The 6,000-nt window shown below is 36.8% G+C and overlaps 1 non-coding gene across 1 annotated transcript; it reads right to left on the bottom strand.

Moving 5' to 3' along the window:
* Positions 1–5,095: 5,095 nt before the first annotated feature.
* Positions 5,096–5,202, bottom strand: LOC121217423 (small nucleolar RNA R71). Its single transcript, XR_005913526.1, has one exon. It is a non-coding gene; the product is annotated as a small nucleolar RNA R71 (small nucleolar RNA).
* Positions 5,203–6,000: the final 798 nt, after the last annotated feature.

The raw sequence follows: 6,000 nt of genomic DNA, 5'->3' as shown, positions 1-6,000 counted from the left end.
TTTAAAAAATGACCATTTTACCCCTAGGCTCGAAAATCAATTTTTATTGAATTTCTTCAAGCCTTAAGCCTAGCCGAACCTTTTTTTACTCTTATAGCAACCTTAAATTTCCATTATTTCACCATATTACTATCTATTTTACAATCTTTACAAAATGGTCCTATTAGGGTTTTCATGAGAAGTTCTTTCACAAACCATAACTCATATTCCTCCATAAAATTTCAGTTAACAACATATATGCTTTCATGGCAAAACCCTAGACTCTCAACCATTTTGTAAAATAGTCCTCTCATTAATTAGCTTATGCTACAAGGGTCCCGAAAGTACAAAAATTATCAAAAATAATCATCTAAATCACTTACTTGAGAGAGGAATAAGTGGCTGAAAGTTTCAAGCTTCAAAACCCTTACTCTTGTTGAAAATTTTGATGACGAAGTAGATGAGAAAGGGATGATATCATTCTTTGTTTATTTTGTTTCTTTTTAGTCAAACAAGCCACCAAATTTCGCCTAACATTTGACTATCTCAATTCCTTGTCTCATGGCCTGCCATCCCTCAATTAAAGGTCTAATTTTTCTTTTAAAAACCCCCTAATTTTGGTTCTCTAGCTATTTGGTATATCCGCCTAGTAAAATAATACCTTTGCCCTTTATGCGATTTAGTCTTTTTTCGCAATTAAGCTCATAAACGCTAAAATTAATTCACCAAAATTTTTATACACTCTCATATTCATATTTTGACACCAAAATAATAATAAAAATAATTCCTCAGTCTCAGATTTGTGGTCTCAAAACCACTATTCTGACTAAGCCCAAAATCGGGCTGTTACAATTATCTCCCTTAATGATTTTCGTCCCTGAAAATCTTACTAATGAATAGGTTCGAGTATTGATCTCTCATAGTCTCCTCAGGTTCCCATGTGGCTTCCTCGACTCCATGTCTATGCGATAAAACTTTCACGAGTGCTATACTTTTATTCCTCAGTTGTTTGACCTCCTGAGCCAAAATCTTAATCGGCTTGTCGTTATAAGTCATATCCGGCTGAATCTCAACCTCTGTTGGCGCGATCACATGCGAAGGATCTGATCTATATCAATGTAACATGGATACATGAAACACGTCGTGAATCTTTTTCTACTCTGAGGGCAAAGCCAATCAGTAGGCAACAGGTCCTACTCTCTCGATAATCTCATAGGGTCCTATGAATCGAGGACTCAGCTTACCCTTTCTACCAAATCTTAGGGCTTTCCTCCACGAGGATACCTTCAAAAACACCTTATCACCGAATTGAAACTTTATCTCTTTTTGTTTCAAATCTGCGTAGGATTTCTGTCTATCTGAAGTGGTTTTCAAGTAATCACAAATCACCTTAACCTTCTCTTTGGTGTCTTTGACTAAAACAACCCCGTGAATCTGATTCTATTTAAGTTCGGTCTGATATAAGGGCGTCTGATACTTGCATCCATATAAAGCCTCATAAGGTGTCATTTTCAAACTTAACTGATAATTATTATTGTAGGCAAACTCTACCAATGGTAAGTACTTTTCCCAACTGCCTTGAAACTTGAGAATACAACACCGCAACATTTTTTCTAAGATCTAAATCACTCTTTCTGACTGACCGTCAGTTTGCGGATGAAATGCCATGCTGAAATTCAGTTTTATTCCCAATGCCTCTTGCAATTTTTTCCAAAACCGCGAAGTACATCTTGGATCTCTATCCGAAATTGATAAATCGTAATTTATACATATTTTTATCCCATTCTTAGCCTATTTATGAATGGTTTCTACTTAGATTTGGTGAATTCAATGCTCCTAATCCGTTAATTTCATGTTTTATACTTAGGAGAGCATAGGAGAGTAAAAAGAGCGAGAAACGGGCCGAAAATGGAGAAAATGGACCCACGTGGGAAATCAAAATGGCTTGGACTTTCTCACGTGGGCGTGTCACACGGTCATGTCCCTTTGGTAGGATTGAAGCACGACTTACACGAGTATACTACACACCTGTGCCTGTTAAACAGCCTTGACCACGATCAGAAACAATCGCACACGGGCGTGTCCCTGCCGAGCCCAAGTATAACCCTATTTGGAAAAGGCCAATTTTAGGGGCTCTTAGGCATTCTAAAGCCTATTTAAACACTTGAGGAGGCACTTAGAAGGGGGACACAGAGTAGGAAGCAAGAAATTACTCAAGGAAAGCCGATTGATCCATCTTAGAAACCAGATTCATCATCAAGACTGAAGATGTCATTCATGTTCCTTCAGGAGTTTTGGGTTTTCTTATGTTTTGTTATCTTTATGCTTTTGAGATGTTTTCTTTCATAAGTATGAACTAAACCCCCTAAATACCTAAGGGGAATGAAACCTAAGACGGATTTTGTTATTATTATCTAAATTGTATGATAAATATTTGACTTGTTCTTAATTATGTGTTCTTAATTCTTATTTTGATATTCCAGGATATTGATTCAAGTTAAGCTCTTATTCAGAAGAGGAATAGACCCTGCCTAAGAGTAAATTTGTCATAATTAAGCAGAGTTGATTGCACGCCTAGAGATAGGGTGATAAGATTTTTCCAGATTAGGGTGAAACCTCAAAAGGGAATCCATAGATCGAGTTAATGCAATTCTAGGGTGTTAATTAGAAAGAGATTTAAATTATTCAACCTAGGGTTAGACGTTACTAGTCTCGAGAGAGATAATAATATAACTTAGGAATTTCTACGGATAAAGTCAAATGAATAAATCGTCTAGGATACATGATATTCGTGACAGGTTTTAAAGATTTATGAATGAAGAATTCTTGAGATTAACTTATTATCACGATTAAGGCAGGTGTACCTATCGAACAGTAGTATAGTGGCAAGACTGGATTGTCGAACCCAAAGGAACTACGAGTACTAGTATTTACTTCCTTTTTATTATCTAGCCTAAAATTTAAGAGGTTTGGTTATCTAAACTAATTATTAACTAAGAATGCACAGAAAGAAAATTTGGGAAAATACTTTTGGGAAAATTTGATTGATTAAGACAATACCTAAGGGAAAATCCACATAGACTTCACTTGTTATTTGACTCTGAATCAGACGATTTATTCATTTGACTTAATCCGTAAAAATCCCTAAATTATATTATTATCTCTCTCGAGGCTAATAACGTCTAACCCTAGGTTGAATAATTGAAATCTCTTTCTAATTAACACCCTAGAATTGCATTAACTCGATCTATGTATTCCCCTACTAGGTTTCACCCTAATCCAGCAAAATCTTATCACCCTATCTCTAGGCGTGCAATCAACTCCGCTTAGTTATGATAAATTTACTCATAGACAGGGTCTATTCCTCCTCTAAATAAGAGCTTAACTTGAATCAATATCCTGGAATATCAAAACAAGAATTAAGAACACATAATTAAGAACAAGTCAAATATTTATCATACAATTCAGATAATAATAACAAGATCCGTCTTAGGTTTCATTCCCCTTAGGTATTTAGGGGGTTTAGTTCATATTTATGAAAGAAAACATCTCAAAAGCATAAAGATAACAAAACATAAGAAAACCCAAAACTCCTGAAGGAACTTGAATGACATCTTCAGTGTTGATGATGAATCCTGTTTCTAAGATGGATCTATCAGCTTTCCTTGAGTAATTTCTTGCTTCCTACTCTGTGTCCCCCTTCTAAGTGCCTCCTCAAGTGTTTAAATAGGCTTTAGAATGCCTAAGAGCCCCTAAAATTGTCATTTTCCAAATAGGGTTATACTTGGGCTCGGCAGGGACACGCCCGTGTAAATCGTGCTTCAATCTTGCCAAAGGGACACGGCTGTGTGACACACCCGTGTGAGAAAGTCCAGGCTGTGTTGATTTCCCACGTAGGTCTATTTTCTCTGTTTTCGGCCTGTTTCTCACTTTTTTTACTCTCCTATGCTCTCCTAAGTATAAAAAATGAAATTAGAGGATTAGGATCATCGAATTCACCAAATATAAGGAGAGACTATTCATAAATAGGCTAAGCATGGGATAAAAATATGTATAAATTATGGTTTATCAGTCTGATTCAGAGTCAAATAACAAGTGACGTCTAGGTGGATTTTTCCTTAGGTAATGTCTTAATCAATCGAATTTTCCCAAAAGTATTTTCCCAAAATTTCTTTCTGTGCATTCTTAGTTAATAATTAGTTTAGGTAACCAAACCTCTTAATTTTTAGGCTAGATAATAAAAAAGAAGTAAAACTAGTACCCGTAGTTCCTTTGGGTTCGACAATCAGGTATTGCTGAACTATACTACTATTCGATAGGTACACTTGTCTTACTCGTGATAATAAATTAGTCTCAAGAACAATTCTTTCATAAATCTTTAAAACCTATCACGAATATCACGTACCAAGTTTTTGGCGCCGTTGCCGGGGAACTAGGATATTAAGAACACTAGATTTTTATTACTTTAGCCATTTTACTTTTATTGCAATTTAAATTTTTATTTTCTTTTCTAATTCTTCATTTATTTTCTTCTGACAGGTTTTTCTAGTTTATGACTAGAAGAAACGCGTCAGGATCATTACTGTTTGATAGTGAGCTCGATCGCACAGTTCACAGAAACTAAAGAGAAATAAGGCGAAGCTTACGATACATAGAGGAAGAGCAAGAGGACGATACTTCAACCACAACCGAGGAGATGACTGAAAACTAAAAAAATCCGCTACCTCCTGCCATGGCTGTTAATTAGAATCCTGATCCGCGCATTATGTATGATTATGCTAAAAACAAGAACTGAATCAAGCATAGTTAGACCTGCTGTAGCTGGAAATACTTTTGACCTGAAACCTAACACAATTCAAATGATACAACAATTTGTTCAATTTGATGGTTTACAGGACGAAGATCCCAACGCTCACTTGGCAAACTTTTGGAACTATGTGATACATTTAAAATTAATGGCATTTCTGATGACGCCATTCACCTTCGGTTATTCCCTTTTTTGTTGAGAAATAAGGCTAAACAGTGGTTGAACTCATTGCCACGGGGGTCAATCACTACTTGGGAACAAATGACCGAAAAGTTTCTATTAAAATATTTTTCGCCGACTAAAACAACTAAATTACGTAATGATATCTCTTATTTTGTGCAGATGGATTTAGAAACACTCTACAATGCATGGGAGAGATACAAGGACCTCTTGAGAAGATGCCCTTACCATGGGTTACCACTCTAGTTACAGGTTCAAGTCTTTCATAATGGCCTGAATCCTTTGACAAGGCATATGGTTGACGTAGCTGCTGGCAGAACCATCAATAATAAGACACCTGAAGATGCCTATGAATTTATAGAGAAGATGTCACTGAATAACTATCAGTGGCAAGTCATGAGGACAAAGCCAACAAAAGTAGTCGGTGTTTATAACGTCGGTTCAGTCACCATGCTCTCTAATCAGGTAGAACTCTTGAACAAGAAAATTGACGGTTTTCTTAGTTCTTCACAGGTTCACCCAATAATGCAGTGCGAAGCAAGTGGAGATGGATCGAGCAATCTAGATTACCCACCCTATGGCCACAACATGCAGAACGAGCAGTTAAATTACATGGGTAATAATCCTCGATATCAAAATAATCCTTATAGTAATACTTACAATGCAGGTTGGAGGAACCACCCGAATTTTTCATGGGGAGGCCAAGGAAATCAGAGACCACCACCCCCTTCAGGCTTTCAGCAACCACTGTACCAATAGGAGAAAAATCCAAACCTTGAGGAGATGCTAACCAAATTCATCTCGGTGTCAGAAACTCGTTTTTAGAATACTGAGACAACATTCAATAATCAACAAACATCAATCTAGGGGCTCGAAACTTAGATTGGACAGCTCGCCAAGCTGATTTCTGAACGACCACAAGGTAGCCTGCCAAGCAACACTGAATCTAACCCAAGGGAGCAACTCAATGTGATTGCCATTCAAGATGAGGAAGGGTTAGTTGCAAAACCAAGGGCAAAAACGGTGGTAAGCAA

Source organism: Gossypium hirsutum, chromosome A02, assembly GCF_007990345.1.
Source record: "Gossypium hirsutum isolate 1008001.06 chromosome A02, Gossypium_hirsutum_v2.1, whole genome shotgun sequence".
NCBI lineage: Eukaryota > Viridiplantae > Streptophyta > Magnoliopsida > Malvales > Malvaceae > Gossypium > Gossypium hirsutum.
The sequence above is the reverse complement of the archived record's forward strand: the minus strand, read 5'-3'. Positions and strand labels throughout refer to the sequence as shown.